General features: G+C 43.0%; 1 protein-coding gene across 1 annotated transcript in view; it reads right to left on the bottom strand.

Moving 5' to 3' along the window:
- The window catches only part of PPARGC1A (PPARG coactivator 1 alpha), a 360,670-nt gene that overhangs the window by 253,044 nt on the left and 85,807 nt on the right, over nucleotides 1–21,819 (bottom strand). The window lies entirely within an intron of this gene.

Raw genomic sequence — 21,819 nt, forward strand, 5'->3', positions numbered from 1 at the left:
GGTTAATGAGATGCTTCTCCATCCAAAAGGTGTATCTTGGGCAACCTTCTATGAAACTGCCACTACATACAGCAAACAATTTCCTCTGAAATTAGAAAGTGCCACTGCAGGAAACTCCTCCATAGTATGTGGTATGCAAGCATCTAATAATAGCTCCAGCGTTAAACTATGAGCTTCAACAGCAGCAACTTGCATATTGTGACAAGGAAATAAAGTTCCCTATTATGGAAATCCTATATTGTATTTAATTATGTAATTACATTTTATTGTATTAGTGAGTGGTTGGGCACAGTATCAACTGCTGGGATTTCTGCAAATTAGGAGCACAAAATTCATTCTTTCCAACAGCTGATTACTTTTTATGATTCTGTGGGAATTTCTGAGCTATGGAAATGATTCTATTTTTGGACTATTTCTCTTAGACACTCTTCAGTAAAAGCGATCTCCTCTCTTGTCATCGTAATCCACAAGCACACAAAGAACTCCATCTTCACAGAGTCTCTGGGCCAAATTAATCCCTCACACAAACTCTGATAATGTATGCAAATGCAGGGTGGTGTTTACACCTAAGATGAATTTGACCCACACAGAACCACTGCACCTGGGTTTTCGTTCCATTTTCAAAGCCGAGTCGAGTGCTCACAGCCCCATATAACATTTCTAAGTATCGAAGACTTAACCGTGCACTGCTGCTGAGCAAACCCAGGCAGCACGGCCGTGCCCAAACACCAGCCAAGCAGCACGTGCCACCTTCTCCTGCGTTGGGCTGGGGCACTATGCTAAATATGCACAGCCTCACTCTATGCCGCCTAGGCAAATAAAATTCCTGCGAATTCAGGGACAAACACATGTTTCAGGGCTATGGGACAAGGCCACACAACCAGGAGTATGATATCGTAGTAAAAAATGGTGTCTTGGTATGTTTAAAAACATAGCATAATACTAACCTGGTAGAACTAAACAAATAGAAAATGGTCTCTTATCCATTCTTTCTTATGCCTTGGTGTACACTCTGTGTTATTGTGGACTCTAAAAATGAAAAAGGAAATGTAAAATTGTCCATGAAATGTAACACGCAGAGTCCTTCCTATTGCTGAAATTCTTCATTAATGTGAACAGCCATGGAGGGATGCAGACATACACAGGGCTTTACAGGAAAAGCGTATCTTCAAAGTGTCCAGCCAGCAAAGATCGTGACCAACGTTTGCAGAATGGAAACGAACGGGGCCTTCTTAATGCTCAGAAGCTGTGAAATCCTGGCAGCTATTTACGTGCGTCAGTGTGGCTAAAGAAGCTTAGTTTCAATCACCCACCATCTTTACTGCAGAGGCCTCACAAACACACAGTTCGGCACAACACTCATTTTCTGTATGCATTTTTTACTATATCTGGCAAAAATATGGACAAGGTTCAAACATGAGTATTTCAATAATAAACACTAGTTGCCTATTAAACTCATTGCTACTAAAAGAAAAATGCCATTAATTATTTTGTTTTTCTCTCTCACTCCTTCATTCTAGTGAGGTTTCTTTGGAGCGAGTCTCACACTGAGGTTCTTGGCTTCTGGTCGTGTTTTCACCACTTAAAAAATTCGCTTTAATCTATATTCACAATGCTTATCAGATCAATGTGAAAACAAGTTGAGATTGTTTGGTTTTTCTATTATATCAGCCTTACGATCACTAAAAATAACAAAAGCAGCAACTTTGCTTCACCTGCTCTAATATAGATTTTATATAGCCATAACACACGTTCAGCTCCCGTTTGACTTTCACCTAGCATTCAGCAAGCAATTCACCTGCTGACATTTATTTTTGTTAAGCAATCTAGCAGTGGGTGCCTCGAGTTGCTTTTCTTTATCTACATGACATGAAGGTATAGACAGACATTACTGGATTATGAAATATTTCATTCCTGAAATGAAGTTAGAGGGTCAGTGTCTAAAATGAGTCATTACAGATCTCTACTAGGAGATTAAACGTTATCTACCAACTGAAAACCAGTGATATAAAATATGTAATTATGCTGCAGTGTGTGATTACAGTGTATTCTTCACATCACTTACTTCAGCTCTGCAAGTGTTACCAACGTTTCTACAAACTAAAAACTACGAAGACAGGCATTTAAACCAGGAAATATGCCACAAGAAGCAAACCTACAACGGGATTATACTGGAGATTTTCCATTTAGAGGTTTCGGGTGTGGAGATGAGGGAGCATGCAGGGACTTTGTTTAAAATTCTGTGATTAAAACAAACAGACAAAAAGCAGGCAAGTCATAAAGATTTCAGTTTTCCTTCAGAGCGATGCAAAGGAGTAGATCCTCTATAAAAAAAACATAAATATGCATTGCCAGGAGGAGGAAAAATATTAAATGGCATGTGACAAGCGTTGCTATAACCATATTTTGACATCATCGTTTTAATTAAATAGTCCCAGTAACTCTAAAAAGCATCTTGAAAGCTAATAAGGGGCATCACTTAATGTCAAGCAGACAAGAATCCCAATGGGAAGGATATGGAGCCTGACTACTTCTTCAAGTGCACTGATTCTGGACAGGCACTACCACGATCACTTAAATGTTCACATTCAGTATGGCTTACTCCTCTATCTCATTACCAACATATGACAGACATGCAAAGAAAGACGTGAAATCAGCTGTTTACATCTCAAGTCTCAGGCACTTCACTCAAATCTCTGAACAGATTTATTATTTACTTGCCTGTTAATAAAACCAGCAGCTTTACCAGTCAGTACTTTTTCCCCACGCCTCTGAACTCCATTGAGATTTGGAGGCAATTAACATTCACCAGTAACAGAGCAATCAACATGGGGATATCTAATGGGACTGGACAGAATCCAAAAACAGGTATTAGGATAATAGTGAGCCACTGACATAAGGTTATGATGTTAATTTTGGAGGGGAGAGCAACAGTGAGTTTTCAATAGCAGTGTCTGTGATTGCTGTCACATTAAGATAACATTCTTTTCTACATGGCTGTCTTCCGAATCCAATACATGTTCAGAACTGAAAGCAGCTGACAACACCCAGAGTTAACTCTCTGTTGCCTGTTGCTAAAAAGCCTACCCAGCGCAATTACTTACATGATTGTTTTCAAATGCTTTTCTTTACTGAACAAACAAAAATTGTAATTTAAAAATGCCGAGAATCGCTAGCAGCTGGGTATTATTTATGCATGCCACATTCAGAGAGAGCTAGTTAATCCAAACCAACCCCTGTAAACTGATTTGCAGACATGTCTAGATTAAAAAGCCAGGGATAGTCCTGGAAGCAGTAACCATCGGAGGTATGGCTGCCACCTAATCAGATCTCTAAGTAAGCAGGTTTAGGCTGCAGCTTAGATCCAATAAGGGGCTCAGGCACCTCGAGGTTAGGTATTACAAGGCACACATGCTTAGAAAGATGGCCCCAAACTGGAGTCTCAGAAACCCAGAGGTAGACACATAGGACCCGAGGGAACACAGAAGTCAACCTCAGGGGTGCATTGCAGTGAGAGAAACCTCAGAAAACACGTGGCCGTGCAGACAAACAGGGAAGTTCAGGGCAGGGTACATTCAAAGTCTTACCCCCCTGCAAAATTCCCTGAGAAAAGGCAGCAGGTTTGCCTCCACCTGCAGCCCAGCACCCTCTCCTGAACGTCAGCACCCGCTTCTGTTCTTCGAAGGAAGCAGCAGCGGCTCCCTGCTACGCCACCTAGCAGAGGAGCTGCTCTCGATCCCTGTTACGCTGTACGTTGATGGTTAGGGCAACAGACAGGTGGCATACCTGGATTCACATCTTTCCCCAGCCTCCGAGGCCCCTGCCGGCAGGCCACAGGTGAGGCTGGTGACGAGCAGTTTCCTCCGAACGCTGTGCCACCGGGAGCGAGCACCCAGGGAGGAGCAGGACATGCCAGGTGGCCTCATTTTGTGGGATCAAGATCAGGGTAAGGGGCATTTTAGATCTTTCAGATGGGCACTGTTGGGATTAAACGGCCTTGAAAAGACGTGTGGACCTAGGTGTCCAGGTCCACTCTGACTGGGAGCATCGCATGGAAGTTGCAAGACAAACCCAAAAGGCCACAAACAGCAGTGTGAAACAGAATTGGTATTTTTCAGAGTAGTTGGTCTCAGAAAAAGGCACTGTACAAACGTAGCCTCTTCTACAAGCATATGGCATTTGCTATCAGCACCATATGTAGCTTCTGTACTTAGGGAAAGAGCATCCATTCTCTTAGCATGTATAGCGCATTTATTAAGTTACGCTGTGTCTTCCACAAACACATTTTTACAATGCTCTCTATGTAAAAGCCACTACAACTGGCCAAGTAAAAGCTAATAAAAGCATGGAAAGGAACTTAGTATTTGGCTTCTAGGGTTCATTTCACTTCACCCTGCATCCAAATGCAGACATCAGGGGTGGGACACATCAAACATTTTCCTTTGCCAGTAAATCAAGAGCAGTGTATATAAGCTAACTAAAATGACAAAAATATTTAGCTTCTCACCATGAAAAGGCTGGCACAATAGCGTGCAAAACATAAGGATTACACAGCTTTACCCTCCTAGTCTGAAGGATCATTTAAAAATTAAAGAAGTCTGCATGGCATCCAACATGCTTCCGATTCAAGCTGTACGTATTTTTAGAAAGGCTGAACGTGCAGCCTGCTCACTGAAGGACCAGACTCCTAGTGGCAAATGAAAATGGAAATTAAGACCTCTTCCATTCATGACAGTCGCCTTTTTCTGGTGCCCTAAGCTCTCCCAAAGCCAACAGAACTAGCCCCGTGACTTTCCTGCCTCTTTGAGCACAGCCTGCCTCTCAGCCCTGCGGAGGGGGATTTCTATTCCCGTTATGAAAAGCGTGCATCACCCTGCTGCCCCTCCAGCCCCACCACGCCAGCACAAGCTGGACAAGAGGGAGCCTTCCCTCTTTCTGACAGCTCAAGAAACTGCTAGCCAGGATGGTTCTTTGCTTCACGTGGAGCTATTTGATGCTTAATAAAAATCCGATCTCCGTGGCAGGTTTTGGAGACTACATTTGTCTCACAGCATCCCTCAGCTTCATTCCCATGGGACTGGGAGCAGTCTGCTGTAGAAACACCAGAATAGCATCAGCAGGAGCACAAAGATGAACTCAGGCTGCGGACCCCTGCACAGGAAGAAGGACGCTTTTCCTTTCAGTTCAGACTCCATGCTGCACCCACAGGTCAGGCACAAATGCACACTTCGCATCTCACACGACAATTTCACCACCTACCTCACAGCCTCTTTTCTTTACTGCATGTATCCTTTCTTGACTGAGACTTGAACAAGAGAGATTGCTCAGTTCCCCATTTATTTTTCACTGTTATTTTTGTCTCTTTACTGACCTGTATATCATCCGAAGTTGGTTTCTAGTATTTCACGTTTCTCCGTCCCTCCTCCCTCCGAGAGGGCATTCCTATACTTGGCATCATTCTTGAACAGCTCCGTTAGCAACCACTGGTGCACACGAAATATAAGGTGTTTAAACACAAATTATTCAAGATGAGTCCAAAAAATACCAACTATTGTCAGACTAGGGCGAAAAACTACTTTACACACACTCTGCCTTAGTACCATTCCACTGGCATCTGCCGGTAGCTGAAGACACGATCCAGCCTCGCACCTTACACCGATGACTTGCAGCAGCGGCCATTACGTGCTTACATTAACCTCAAACACCGGCTTACTCAGCAGTGTGTTTTGAGCATCAACTCAGGCTGCTCCGAGTCAGGCTATCTCACAAAGGCTATTTCTACAGCTCTGGAGGGGAAAGAGCACTATCTGAATTTTCTTCACACGGTACAAGGTGCAATAACTACTCACTACCTACTTCTCTCTCTCTGCTGCAACAGTTAAATGTTTTCCCACTACAGCCACAGGACTAGAAGATTAAAGAGCTAAGCACAGTCATCCGCTTCTCCAGCGTGGTCCCGCCACACATCTCAATCACTGGTTTCCCCCAGAGCCACAGTGGTAGAGATTAAAGTGCTGCTGGTCCACGGTAATCCAATCAGAGCTGGGAGTGCTTTAATCTCTGCCGTTCTGTAGACAAACATTTTGGCAAAGTGCCTTCCTTACGGTAGTCTGACTTCCATCTGGGTTGTGTTCTCGCTTCAACAGCCGTTGGGCTGTGTAGGATTATCGCCCCACCCAGAAGGGTGACAAGTCCTTCCTTTTCCCTCGGATTGAAAAAGAAAACACCTAATCCATATCTCGATACAGAGACAAAGTTGCTCCCAAGCAGTATCCTAGTAAGAAATGCAAATTCTATGGACAAAGGAAGATGGAGAAAATGCACTTTCCAATAGAAATTAGGGACAATAGAAACAAAGGTGTTTTTACTGTTCGCAATCCCAAAGGACTCAACACTTAGGCCAATTGTCACCTACGAAGACGTGGAAGGAAAAACGCTATAACCCAGCTGTATGGCGTGAGCCCATTTTTTTAACATGAGGTGACAACCATTTGAAATTCTGGAGCAAAAGCAACTCTCTCCAGCCCTGGGAATTTGCATTACGCCCACAGGCTTGCAAAAGACTGTTCAAATTCTGCCCTGTCATACAGATAGGATATGGCATGATCTTCTTTGAAATGTTAGATTTATGTACATCTGTTTGTGTCAACCACATTACTTATAAGGAGTGAAGAAAATTTTAGCCAGAGAGGCTGACAAAGTCATCCAGAAAATAAAAAGAAAAAAAGCTTTTAAAAGTTCTGTGTATTTTTTTCATTGGGATGGGGTTCTGCAGTATTGAGTGCTTCACACTATTTTGGGTAGGAAACACTAGTAAGATTTACATTGTCACCTTATTAATCATATATTGCCCCTTGACATGTGTGTGTTCAAGGGACAGGAAAGGATCATTGTGCCTGTCTCTCACTGGAGAAGGAGAAGCACTGAATTAGCCTGTATTTTTCATTAAGGAGTAAAAATGAAAAAATATGGAGGGAACGAAGGGGGGGGGCAGATGAAGGAATATTATTCTAAAGTCAGTGTGTAAATCTTCAGCTGTACAACTCCCACTTGCATTAAAGGGATTTTACAGCTAAAACCTCATGCATCAAGTTGACAATATAGCCATAAAGATGTGAAATCAGAAGGTGGCTTTTTTGTTATGGTTTGGGATTTCTTAAGTTTATTTATTTGGAAAACAGGTTTTTAAATTTTTATAATAAAAGGCAAAAGCGTGAACACCTACGTAATTTCATTAGGTCCACGTAGCCAGAATCTGGACACGTGAGAGGATTTTTCCATCTGGCAACTAGATACATGCCCTATCTGCTCTCTGACAACAAGGAAACGTTTGGACTACAGGATTAATCAGGGGTAAAGCATTCACATAGCCCTGAAACACTCCACTCTGCAAGGAACTTTGAACCAAAGAGATAAAATCTAAAATCTGCCTTTGCCATTTCCACTGACATTTCCCGGTGAGGGTGCAACAGGTGGAACCTTCCCATGCAGCCCACAGTCTTTGCACAAGTCGTGCGTCCTCACACCAACTGTCTGGATGTGACAAGACACATTTTTGTCACCCAAGCATAGCCCTAGCTGTAGGCAGGGCCTTTAAACACAGAAAAAACTCTGCTGTGCTTCACGGCCGTCGTTGGCTTATAGGGATCCGGGCTGAGATGCTCGGTGCGGATCCGGGAGAGCGTGGCAGCTGGGATGCTCGCTCCCCTCTCTCCATCTGGCTGACGGTTGGTCCCCCGGAGGTTGTGCCAAACTCTGCTGGCCACAGGCAGAGTGATCCTGTCAGAGCATTAATTAGCAGTAATTATTGAGTAAGACTGATGAGAAGTGGGTGTCGTGTTTAGCCATGGCACTGCTGATCCGCAAGGTGCAGAGGAAAACACCGCGAGTAGGAACACAGGCATTGAGATCTGTCTTTCTCAAGCAGAAGAGGAAACGTAGCTCCGTACAGTCACTGGGAACACCGCTACACCGCAGGCTCATCACCGGGGACAGGTTGCAGCAAAAGCCCAAAACTGAACTTCGCACACCCTGAGAAATCAGGAGCAATCGAAAGTTTCCGAGCTGATTCTAAACCTGTGGCACACTTTAATCACTTTCTGCTTATAAGTTACTGAGGCAAGTCTCGTTAGGTGCCAAGAAGTTTGTAGTGTTGGTCAGCATCATCCTGCTGACACCGTGTTAACGACACTTACTCTATACACTTCTCACGTGGTGCCCGTGCCTCCCGATTATTACTGCCATTTACAACCCCAGCAGCTATTGCGTCCACGAGGACATTTTGCTGATATGCCTCGAACATCAGGCAGTGGCTCCCTCACACCTATTATCATCAGGTTTAAAATTGGCAAGACCATGTCTCGGTCCCGCTGAAGCTTATGCAGTTACACCAGCTTTAAACAGCTGAGATTCTTGCCCTAGTATTTAGGCTAATTTCTCGGCATAAATCCCTCCCAAAAGCATAATAATCCTCTGGCAGGATGTTCCTGCTGTCACTCTACATACTGATGTAAGGAGAAGACTTCCTCTGCATCTCCCACGGCATAAATAGTGCCACATCAGTGAACCAACATCGCTTGCCATATTCCCAGCAATAATTTACTCTGTAATCAATATTTTTCATGTAACGGATTAATTGGCACCCTCTGCCACTTCTACCTCCACAACTTGCAGCACGCAATTTGGCCTATCAATTTACTTTAAAAAGAATGGTAACGTTTACCATCGTGACGAAAAGCTTACTGACAGTGAGGATCTTCCCCCCAAGACAGGGAAACACAGATTACTGCTCAGAAATTAAGAGTTCAAAGGAATTGCTTAAGAAGCAAAAACTGTAATAGAAACTTATCAAAGCTAAATAAGCAATAAATAAGACGGTATGAAAACTGTCAGAGCAACTTAGCATCCCCATTCTATTTGTGCTTCATTTTATTAGCTAATCAAAGTGTCATATTATTTCTACTGGCATCTATTTACTGCCATGTAATTTTGATAAGGGCACCATCTGTATTTATAAAAGCATTATCTTAATAGCTGTCTAGCAATCTACAAACATCGGTGATATTTAACTTTTCTAAGGGGATCAATTTTAAACCAGGCAAAAGGACTGATATAAGTCAATATGCTCTGTTAACACACCGAGGGCCCGATTTGGACCTCCCACCGCCGCGTGCGGTTATATCAGCTGTACAGTCAGACCAAGGAAAGAGGCGAATTTGTTTGACATGCTGTGCTCCTCTTCACTTTATTAAGATGTACAGCCATGAATTTTGTTTAGCAGGGCTTAGAGCTGCCCAGATTTTAAATCCCTGGTTGGGAAAAAAAAAAAAAAAAGAATTGTCACAGAGAACGGTTTGCCACACAGCAAGAGTTTAAGTGATAGTGCTAATTTAGATGGTGTATGGGTCAGGATGTGAAACCGGACTTCTCCCCTCTTTCTGATTCCCTAGACCATTTTAAGCGTGTCATTTTTTAAGGACTTTGTTCCGTCCTTGCACTGCAGTGGGCCTGCCCATGGAGCGAGGAGCTCCCGAAGAAAAACCCTTCAGGGAAGTCTCTGCCTTCCCTGAAGGGCCCCAGCCCCTCCAGTCCCTGCCTTCTCCTGGCCCCCAAATCTTGTGCTCGTTTCACAGTGCCACGGCCCAGCTTCAGCACTGAAGCGTCCTGCCCCAGGGCGCTTTCCGTGCGGAAGGAGATGCAGCTCTCATTCCCTCCTCCTGCAGGGGTCCCAGGCCTCGGCTCTCCCTCCTCCTGCCGGAGTTACAGCTCAAAACTCGCCGGGAACGTAGATTTTGACTTGGAACCGTGTAGATCTCTGGGCAGCAGAACAAGGCAGACATCTCCTTTCTAAGCAGCCGCTGAAGCACTTGCTGAAATGCCAGCGTGGAGCAAGGCACCTAAAAGCTCAGACGAGATTTTGTTCCAAAAGATTCACTGCATTTTGCCCGTTAGTCCTAGCTCTAACTCTAATGTCAATGTGATGGCGAAACGAACTTTTGCAGGATTAAATCCCTTTGGGATCTCAAATAAATACATGGCACGAAAGCATGGTTGGGGAAAAGTGTAGGAAAACGCAGTCCGTCTTCCACTGCATCACAGTTATGCGTCAAATATTCTTAGAGTGATTTTAGTACAATCATTTCTAATACATTTCAGTGTTAATTGCTGTCTCCTATTTGACATAGTAATTATACATAACTGAATAACTATAAAATTGCTGCCTTATATTGCAAATTAGTAATTATAGTAGTAAACATTAACAACGTGCCATATAGAAAATAGTGATTTGTATACTGAAATGAATTAGAAATAATTGCAATGTGTGATAATTAAAATTATGCAAACATTAGCTATCTAATTGTTAGGTTGATTTTTTTTTCATTTAGACTTCTGTTTTTAGAGGTTAGGAAACTAAAAAAAGTAATGTGCTGCTTAAGGCTCTTTTTTAAAATCGAAGAGTGACTGAAGACAAGAAATGTGCCCCTGCTGTGCCCAAACGGGGACCTGAGGCAAGGCTCCATGCTCTCCAAGCAGGGCTCTGAAGGCAAAACCTTTAAGATTTCCCCAAGCAAAGAGGAATTCTCTCCTCTGCCCAACTGCAGGGCATTACCCTATTAGCTCAGAAGCCTGAAACCACAGATAAGTGACAACAGCAGCCTCCAAGACACCTTCTTGCCACCATCACCTTAGGACTTTGGCATCCAAAATGAATGGAAGAGGCTCAGCATTGTCGGTCCCAGGCTGCAGCCCGCTTCTCATGGGCCCACCCCATCCTTGTTGTGGCTGGACCCCTGTGAGCAAGGATGTGTCCCTGTCAGAGCCTTCATGGTTCTGCGTCTGTTCTTCTCTTGATCCACGGCACTTGGGTACCTTGTTAGGGACAGGGTCCTTCCTCTCTGTCCACCATCGCGACATTTCCAAATGCGGGTGTCTACCTTCAGGTCCAGGTCTTTGGAAATACTTGTCTTAGGTATCAGTTTAGACGTAGGATTTGGTAAAACATTAACAAGTGAGAACTGTAAGGAAACAGAAGAGAAGAACACCTAACTCACCCTTCACGTGCCGACATTTGTGTCTGGTGCGGCCAGGCTGAGTGAAGCCCCGCACCTCCCGTCAGCCACGCTCACTCGAGTTATAATCGCCATCCAGACTCAGGCTTCCATGGAAGTTAAACAGGAAGAATTTCCATGCTGGCGAAGTTTCCAGCCACTTGCAACTCCTTTCTCCACGTTTTCATCCTATAATCTTGTCCTCTTCTCGTCCAATGCCCATCTCCCCCCTCGCTTCAGCTTTGTGGTGCTGTAAAAGCCCTAGTGGGGAGGAGGGGGTTGAGACATGAGAGTTGCTGTAGTGTGCAAGCAAGGAACAAATTAGGTTGCTAAAATGATGCGATAATCCTGCATTTATCTGCTACAGAACGTCTTCAATATTAGTATAACACTGGAGCACTAATCAGAAAACAGTCCAGACACATTATCAGCAACAGAGCAGTGAGAGGGGACAACCCCTTTATGAAATTGTTTTCTTTGATAAAGGGAGTTTCTTCGTGCTGTGAATCTAACTCACATGAGTGATCATATAGCCACAGGTACAACACTCATTATTAACTAACTAAAGAGTATGCGCCAAATCAATTAAAAACAATCTTTAAAAGAAGGTACATAATTTAATTCTACCTAGGTAGAGCTCTGCTCTAATTTATCTTCTGGCCACTTTCAAGGGATTTTACTTAGGTGTTAATCTAACATTCATTGCAGAGGATAATTCTCACGAAATTGCTATGGCATCTCCTGTATCACTTAATGCAAATGCTTCAGTGCCTCAGCAATGGTGAGGAGCTTTTTCAATAAAGACACACATCAAAGTGCAATATGAAGTGCTCTCTTTGTTCAAGTTGTTTTAAAAGCGGCAAAATGTTTCACAGTAACGAGACACTCAGACTCTAACACCAGCTACATTTAGATGACAAATCGCATTCCGAGCAGGGGATGTACATAGCATGTCCACGATGCGACAAGGAATGTGGGCTCCAGACATGTTTTGCATATAAAAGCGTGCCCAGGCTCATGAACTGGCACAGAAGCACTAGGCAGGAACATGCCTGCACTATCAACAGATGTGCAGCGTTAGGATGTGCCTCTTGACTTTTTTTTTCCAACTTATTCTCGGCTCCTAAGTTGAGAGTTAAGCATTTAAATAAGTGACCTCGTCGTTAAAGGCCATGTGTCTGTTAGCACCTATTAACCTCACTGTGTGTGTATGTGTAGAGAGTGGATTTTAGCAGGTACCAAAGCAAAGAAAGACCTAATATAAATGGTGGTTAACTGACCAGAGGGGAATTGCTTCCTGGTGAAGGAAGGTCTGACACAAAGGCAGGGAAGAGCTGCAGGAAGAGGCCCTCAGACCGGGATACCTGCACGAGCCCCATAGCTCCGAGCAACGGGCAGCCAAAATGTGAAAGACCTGGACAGTAAACTCTCAGGCCTGAGCTTGCTCTCCTTCCTACTTCAGAACAGTCCTTTCAGCACAGGCCTGGTCAGGCAGTGCAGCGAGGTGGGGCGATAGCTCCCAAGGCTGCAGGAGGCACGTGCATGGCTGGAAAAAATAAAAAATAAACAGAGATGTGTAGCCTCATCACCACCTCCTCTTCCTGGGGAAGAGAGCCACGTTGAAAAGGGGTGAAAACAATTGCTGCTGTTCGACCTTCCACTCGACACAGACTTCCACCGAGGAGGAGACAAAAGGGGATGGAGAAGAGGCACCACGGGCAGGCTGCACCCCGGCTGGCGCCCGGCCTCTCTACAGCCCTGACGGAAGGCTCCGAAACGGCGGTGACAGGCAGCGGAGGGGGTTTCAAGGCAATCTTGCTGATACCTGCACACACGTTTTCTCCATCTGCCAATTTTCTCTGGAGGGGGAGATAATCTGTTCCCTTACTCTGGTACTCCTCATTAATAAAGGCAACGGGGGTGGGTTTTGTTTGGTTTGATTTTAATTAAGACCCCTACCAATATTCCTGTCCATCATCTCGGGAAACGGCTCAGGAGGACATCTTCTTCCTTTCACGGTTATTTTTCACCTTTGCTCTTGCGCTGAATATCTAAAACAGCACAGTGGGTACGGATCCCAGTATTTACAGAATACCTGTGTAAGCAGCTATAAATCTTTTCACTTGGAAGCTCTCTCTTCAGGTTACCATTACCATCCATCTGACTAATAAATGTACTTATAAATGTGCATGTTTTCACATCTCCCTCACCAACACGGTGTCACCGTGCTTGCTAATCATGATACAATTATTCAAGACCAGCACTGTAAGTCCGTTCGTTCTTCCTTGACACAGAGAGGTCTGTACCTGCTAGCCACGCCGGGCTTTTTAATCCATAAATGCTCTTAAATTTTTTCATTCTGCTGACATGAAACGAAATGCTTATATTATGGGGAAGTTCAGGATACGTTACTCTGCTTGTTAAAAAAAATAAAACCCATATGCAAACTTGCAATATAAACATCGCCTTCCTAGGGAAAAGACATTTATGGTCATGTATGCACAGTCCAAACACCAACAAATCGGTAATTTGAAATCATTACCAATCTTTAGTTTGTACAACAGAGTAAGTAAAAACATTAATTTAAATATCTTTCCACACAGCAAAACTCTACTGACATCAGCATATTACCAAAACCAATTTTCTTACATCAGCTCACATCTTCCTCTCATTCTGTAGCATAGCTCTGGGGAGTTGCTACAAGGCCTGTGTAAACTGAAAATCTAAATAACATTATGACGCCTGTTACAGAACTAATTTATAATCTAATACCCTAGTTGAATTTAATATCCTACTTATTTATTCAAGCAAAATATCTGGAAAAGATATGTCACATCATAATGCAGTTGTTATGAAAATGGGAAAAATAGGGGCACATTAAGTACGCAAACTAATAATTGCCAGGGACAGGTACAAGCAAGAACCACTGCCTGTCCAACACATGAACAAAATAACAATTGGAATGTTTGTTTCATAATTCAATTATTGACAAATTTACTATTTTACATCGGACCTGCAATCTGAAAATGCTCCTTCTGTTATTGCTAGTAGGTGCATGCTACAGCAGCATGTAACTTGCCAGGTATCTGACAAACAGCTACCTCCTCATCAGCCACCTTTAACACTTCTTTTTTCCTGAGATCAAAAATCTGAGCCTTATAGCACTATCGAGCAACATGTATTTTCAATATAAACAGTCATACATGCATCTTAACTTTCAAACTAATGAAAACAGACTGTGATCACGGAATAGTCTGTGACTATGGAATCTACCTCTTAGTTTCCCCTTCTAAGCCCTTCCAAGCGAATACATCTCTCAAACATAGCTTTGTAAAAATATTTAGGATCACAGCAGGAGACAAAAACATATAGGCTAAAATCATTCACAAAACATTTTGCTATTGAAGTGTCACTGCTGGATAAGCCCTGTTAGTTAGTCTGGCAGAAACAGCATTTTATAAAAATTTTCGGACCTGAACAGCATATTTATATGGCAGAGCTGAATGCCCTGAAAAAGGACAGCATCCATTTTTTAGCCAACTTAATACCCGCTGTGGAGGCCTGCATAAATCATCGTACAGTAAAGGCATAACCTTACTGCTTGACTTGCGTTGGGTTGCAGCCCAAGCTTTCAGCCTGCACCTGGCACTCAGCAGACCAGAGACAGCAACTGACCACGATGCTCTGGCGACTGCCAAAGGTCACACAAAGAGCCTCAGGAGCACACGCAACACACAGATACCCGCATCTTTTTAACCCTGCGAGTAGTCAAGCCCCTCCACTTGGGCACACAACTCACCCAATGTGCAAAGCTGTGTTGAGGCTGCTGTGAAAGTGTAACAACCGAGCTCAGCCGATTCATTTCAGTGAGTGTAGAGTTAAAAAGTGAGGTGTACGGAGTTAAAAAGTGAGCAAAACTCCATCTGTTTGGAATTACAGGCCACAAAGGCACAAGCTGGGCATCTCTGCCACCCGCAACACTGTCACCACGCTTGAGGGCACAAGATAGGTGTATGTGAGATTAATGATCACACCTCACTAGCAACAGTATTTACTGACAGTAAAAGCCCTCAGAAGAAGACTGCCTGTGGCAGTCTTTAACTTAGCTTAAAAAAAAAAATAAAAAAAAAGGGGGGGGGGGGGAAGGCCAAGAAGCACAGTCTGCAGGATCATCATCATCACTCAGGAGAGGCGTGGGCAGGGGAGAAAGAAGCACACCAGCCAGCAGCACTGCCCTTCTCCTCTGGTCACACTGGAGAAGGGCTCTTCCACCAAGAGCTGGATTTAGCAGCCTCATCCTCCTCCCCTGCGTCCTGCCCTGCTTGAGAGAAGGGAAGGCAGGGAAAGAAAAGTTTGCCTAAATACAGCTTGTAAGCAGCAGAGCTCTGCGCTCCTACCGCCCCTCGGGGGCCTAACGTTGCAACAGAAGCCACGCCAAGAAGACTACCCCAAAACATTTTGAGACATCTCACCATTTTACCTGCTTTACTCACTCTAAAAATACAGATTTGAGGAAAAAAATCATAATATGAGATTAGCTTCCACTATACTTACTAAATATTACGAACGGACTCCGTTTGAGTCCAGTCGGCCATACCAGACTAGATGCAACATCTTTTTCCAGGAGCACTATAAAAATGCCCCTCACATTATTAAGTTCCTAGAGGAGAGCTAAACATGCCTGGGAAAATGAGGGTAAAGGTTTGCGGTAACAGAGAGATCTTGGTTTTAGGTTTGGTTTGTTGGTTTGTTTTTTGGTTTGGTTTTTTTTTTTTTCCTACCTTTCAGCCGTTTGCATTTCTGAAGACTACCAGGGCAGAAGCAGCCACCAGCACAAGTTAAATAAGCTATACGGGGAAACCCCATAAGCTGCCTTTAGGCAACTTTAACTTCTTTTTTTCACCACTGGCACAGCACAGGAGGGACTCGTAAATAGAAGAGGCTCCCAGCTCCTGGTTCTTCAGGCTGGCAATAAACCTCACCCAACCACGTGGGGCACGAAGGCTCTTCCTTTCTTCTTTCCTTCTTGCAGCAGAACACTAAAACCTGTCTGTGTTTTTCTCCTCTGATCCTTCACTAGGGGAAATTATTTTGGACAGCAGCATGGCCAGCTGCTCTTAATTATAAATCAGGTCTCCAGCATATGTGCACGGTACATGGGGCGGCTCTAACAGTAGGAAAAATAAAGCAGTACAAGGGAGGCAGCCCTCCCTCCGCGGGGCAAATGACTGCACAGAAGGAGAAGGCGTGCGGTGCTGCACCCACCTGCAACGAGCTCAGCTCCTGCACCTTCCCCAGCCCTTCCCCAGGGAAACGCTGCAGGAGGACAGTGAGCAAAGACTTCAAGCAGTGCACAAAGCCACCGCTGCCCTACCACCTCCTCGCCAGCTTTTCCTCATTTGCTTTTAAGACGTTCATTAGTAGCCAGATTTGCTAGGGTTTTCCTTTTAAGTAAAAACAAAGAGGTGAATATGGCCCAGAGGCCAAATGCATCCCACGAAGTACTACACTATGGCCTGAGGCCACTCTCTCATCTCTCTCAAATATTTAAAGATTGCACAAATGCAGGGACCTTGGGAGAACGTCCTGCCCAACCCCTGCTGCCAATCGCAGCATTATTTCTACAGAGAAATGGCCGGCCACTAATGACCAAGCCCAAGCTTCTCCTTGACGGGTGCCTCAAGCACTTACGCTCACGTTTAGGGCTCCAAACAATCGGACTCATTTGCGGTAAGTGGTGCTGAGGGCCAAGAAACTCCCACTGAAGCTGAAGGATTATCTCAAAACCCTATCACCTTTTAAGATTTTCAGATGTGGACTTACAAAAAAAAAAAATCAGTTCAATGAGTCTAACGCTTCACAGCTAAATCACTGACTTCTGCTGGTTGCATGTTCTCCCTCCTTTTCTCCTTCCTCAATGGCTGATAATATAGAAGGTTTTATCATTTTAAGGGAAACATTTATAATTCTATCTATTGTACTCTGGTACACCTGCATCTAAGCTCCCAATATTAGTGGGTATGCTTATTATGCTTTTTATTCTTCTGGGTTTATTTTCTCTCTTTGTCTTCAAAGCAGGCACAAAAGCAAATTCGAGGCATGCTCCTTATTGTTAGCAACTTGGCCACACAATCCCTCCAGTTAAAAATTCAGCATCCAGTCAGATGGAGAGCAAAATAACAAAGGAGACCAAATAATGTAAGAGGAAAAAAGATAACCAAAGAGAAGAGAGAATTTAAGAGGACAAAATGAAAACGGATGTGATATTCTACATATGCAGTAAGTATTCACAGCTAAATGGCAAGCAGAAAGCACAGGGAAGTGCAGCTGAGGTTCTAGCTTGGTAACTCCTGTGCTCGCTCCGTATGTTCAATAAGCACCGACCCGCGCCATCTGCTTCTTGTGTCTGTGGCAAAGGGAGCCAAAATCTACCTGATTTGTCACACCTGCTCTCAGCTTCCTTCCCTCCCCAAATGGCAAACACGTACCAAGAATATAAAGCACTCCTTGGTGGACACAAACTTCAGGAGCGTGTGTCTGTGTTTTTATCTTGTGAGGGACAGAGATCCTTCCCCGGCCTTTCGTAACGTGCCAGAAAAATATGTGACATCCTCTAAGAACTAACTGCAGGGCAGACTTTCCAAGGCAGGTATGTGCAACTGAGCAAGCCTAACTTACGCATGCAAATACCAGATGTGCACACACGGGCTGTTAGTACTTCACAACAGTGATGAAACTGTGGCGTGGCTTTGTCTTCAAAAGCCTGCTCTCACTTGCAGGATTTTACATGCTGATCACACGAAAAAGACACTCATTAATGTTATTTGTCTATAAAACTGCTTTTCAGGTGGAGTTGAAAGCAGTTAATTAAAAATGGCCCGATCATACAAAAAGAGGTAGGAGAAACATATAGGAACCAGAAGATTTTAATCAATCTATTTCCATCCACTATATTAACAGCACTGTCATTTATATAACGTTACCTACCTAAAAACAGTCTCGAGAATGATTGTTTTTTAGTATTTGAGAATTAGATCCTGACAGAGGGCAATTTAAGCAGTGCATAGAGTGTTTTATGAACATGCAGTGACAAGTAAGATTGCTGTACACAGACAAATATGAAAAGTGAAATTAAAGAGCAAGGAAATATCAGAACTGAGAGGGACTGTCATACAAGCAATGGACCAATTCTTTCATTTTTTGTCCTGCAATGGTTTGGCTGCCGTTGGCTGATCTCACCAGAAACTGAAGGAAGCAGATTATGAAAAAAAAAATGACAGGATTCTCAAAGCTGCTGAGAAAGGAGTAACCAATTGGGTTCTGACCTCACCAAGCCATGAAGCCAAAGTCCTTCTTAAAATCCTTATTTAGAAACCTACAGATGTGGCCTGATTTCAAAAAGTAGTGAGCACCTGAAAGATCCCATTCGCTTCAGTGTAAGTGACTGCTGGAATACTGCAGATCCTCTCAGTTACTAAAAATCTCATTAAGCATGTGTGTCACCTACAAGATCAAGGGGATTGGTAGGTGTGAGGTATCTCACAAGATCAAATCCATCTGGCCAGGAATTATGCACAATTTACCCCTTCTTTCTCTTATAAGTTCAAAATAAAAGCAAAATTACAAGTTCCACTTGATGAATGGCACTGACTTGTAAAGCCTTAATGACACCTAATATGGGAGCAATCAATACATTTACACACGTAAAATGCGTCCTTTAAACTTTTCATGGTAAGCTTAATTTGCATGCTCTGATTGTTTGAACGTTTCATGAACACTGTAGGCTTAACCTATTTTAGTCAGAAACGTGTTGCATTCAAGTGTATCTCAGAACAGCATAGCTCAAGTCCATTGTTTGGGAACAGACACACAAACGAGCAAAGCCAGCTTGCTTAAAATAAGAAAATAGGTGATTCTTTTCCGACACGAAAAGGAATGTGGGCTCTTTTCAGAAACAAAAACTATTTTGCTTAATATTTTGCTTAATCCCAGGTGCCTTTTTTTTGGTTTTATTTTTGTTATTGTTGTTTTGGGTTTGTTTGTTTTGAGTTTGGTTATCTATACCGTTCAAAACAAACAGTTGTCAGGGGGAAGAATTCCACTGTCAAAGCACTCACAATAAGCTGCTATCCAAAAAGGACAACATAAAAAAAATAAAACCACTACTCTCTACTTATGCCTTAGCAATCTGTGTAATTAAAAGGATGAAAAGAGACAAGTTTATAGCAGAATTCCCTGCAAATTAGGGATTTTGCATCAGCCCGTGACCCTTTTCCCAGTCACCTCACAAGTCATGCCAATCCCCATAAGCTTTTTTTACCCATTATGCACCCAAGGGAGTACCTGAGGAGCACACAATTCAAGAGAGAAGCAAAGCAGGCGGCATCTGACCACCTCACTGCCTCCTGGCTTCTGCTGGGACTCTTCCAAGCCCAGGTCTTGTTTTTGACTCCATGCACAGAATGCCATGGGATGCAGCAAGACACAAAACGAGGGAGTTGACAAACAGAGTGAGAAAATATTACAAGTTTAACACTGTTACAGATTACTTGTCACACGGTAACAATGTGACTGAGTAATATTAGATGACCACAGATGACCACAACTAAAATTGTTGCTCCTGCCCTGTACTATTTGAAAGGTAACACCTGCACCTGTGGCACGGGCATGTCAAGGTAGATGCAGGGCTTCCTGATGTTCGTGGCATGGGCCCCATCCCGTGTCAACAGGCTTCATTCCAGCCATAGTAACTGATGGTCACTTTGAGTTTGCTGCCTATTCTACTACTTTCAAACATACAATTCAATTTTAGTAAGTTTTGATTTATTCTTTAGAGTGGTAACTATTATAAATTTCAATACATCTCTGTTATTTTGGTCAGTTCATAAATCCCTTCACAGGTCCAAACACTGTCGACTTTAATTTGAAGTAGGTCTTACTGGTATGTCTTACCATTCTTCTGCAATCTGTTCAAGTCTACCTACGCATAAAGTACAGATGTATTCATTCTGTCAGCAAATACAGCAGTGAATAAATAATTTCCATAAATTGTAAGAATTTGAGAAAAACAGGATCTGAAGACTGAATGTCTGACCATTTCTTAATAGCAAAGTCTCAATACACGCTACTAAATCTGTCAGCATAAAGGTTTTTTTATTCAAATAAATGTAGACTTCTGTCAAATTTCACTATTAACAAATGTATTATTTTTTAAATATAGAAATTATTAGACTCAGCCACTGATCCTGTTTTATCAAACTTTGTGCTGTGCCAATAAACTAAATACTGTGGCTCACATAGTGAATATATGATTATGGTAAATAATCCTTTAATACAAAAATCTGAAATTTATACCAATCCCAGATGCAATTTTTAGCAGTCACCAGCTATTCAGGAAATACCCTCCAAACGTATCACTTTGCATTTCAGCAGAAAATTAAGGATATTTCAGCATATACAGTTGAAAAAGGAATTGGTAAAGAAAGTATTTTGAAGTGTTTCAGAAATATAAAATAGGGCTATTTGAGATCAAATGCATGACTTGGTTTTAAAACAATCAAAAACTTCACCAAAAGAAGAGATTAAGAGTTTGAATCCTGCTACTGAAAATCCCCTCTAATTACATTATTACTCCTAATACTTACCCTCCCTTATTTCTGTTACTTGGGATAGATTCCACACTTTTCTAAAATTTCTAGCTGGAGTAGTCATAGCAATGTCTGCAACCAGTTTTTTTTGTTTGTTTGTATGTTGTTAGTTTCTGTTTTTTTTTTTTAAGGAGTCTTCCACTCCTCAGTTCTCCTCCGAAACGCTCACTGGTCTTGATCTGAAACTTGGAGAGAACCAGTTTCTCTTTCCAACCTGAGCAGAGTTATGTGAAGTCTCCCTCTCCAAACCCCTTCACAGCTCAGCACTGCTCATCAAAGCTGGAGCTGGAATACACCACCGCTTTCATGCTGCTGAGCTTACAATAAAAATTTCAGAGAACAAATGTTATGTATATAGAAACTTCAGGCACTGTCAGAAGTTGGCTTACCACTGCGTTTCAAAGCACTGCCCGTACACAGCACTCACCAAAATCTTTGCAATGAAATGCATTTATGTGTACAAGCTCCTACTATTTACAGCGTTTTTAGAAAACCTTTTCAGAACTTTCCTTCGTTTCATGCATAACCTTATGTAGTTTGCACATTCAAGAGGAGAGGTTTCAGCAGACAAAATCTCAAAGAGGAATCCCTACCTCTGATTTTTCAAGAACACAAGCTGAGGCAACTTTTAAGAGAACACCAAAGGATAACTTTTGGATATCTGCATGTTTATGTACGTGGGCTTTTTTTTTTTTCCTGAAAGGCTCAAGCTCTTGAACTCTGAACTAAATAAAAAGATATAGTAAGAGTTGCATTGCTCTGAAAATTAGCATTAACCTTCCCTTACCCACTGAACATGTGACAAATACAGAATGGCCCATGGAGACTAAAGGGACTGTACGTAGACCCAGTGATAACATGGGACAAAAAAAGGCACTGCCCCTTCGTATATGAGCAGGGCTTTCCTTGTCCTCTCCTTTCCGTAACCACAAGCCTGGGATGCTTGGCAGGATACTCACCTCTTTCTACATAAAAGCTTGCAGGGAAGACGAGAGGGAGAAAGCACTCTGCGTTTCAGACAGAGGAGTGGGAAGGACGGAGCAATCTGCTCTAACCTCTGAGTTCATTCCCCTTCACTTCAGTTTCGGTGTGCCCTAAGTGATGTGTGAGGCGGGCCAAGAGGG

This window comes from Anser cygnoides, chromosome 4 (assembly GCF_040182565.1).
Source record: "Anser cygnoides isolate HZ-2024a breed goose chromosome 4, Taihu_goose_T2T_genome, whole genome shotgun sequence".
NCBI classification, from domain to species: domain Eukaryota; kingdom Metazoa; phylum Chordata; class Aves; order Anseriformes; family Anatidae; genus Anser; species Anser cygnoides.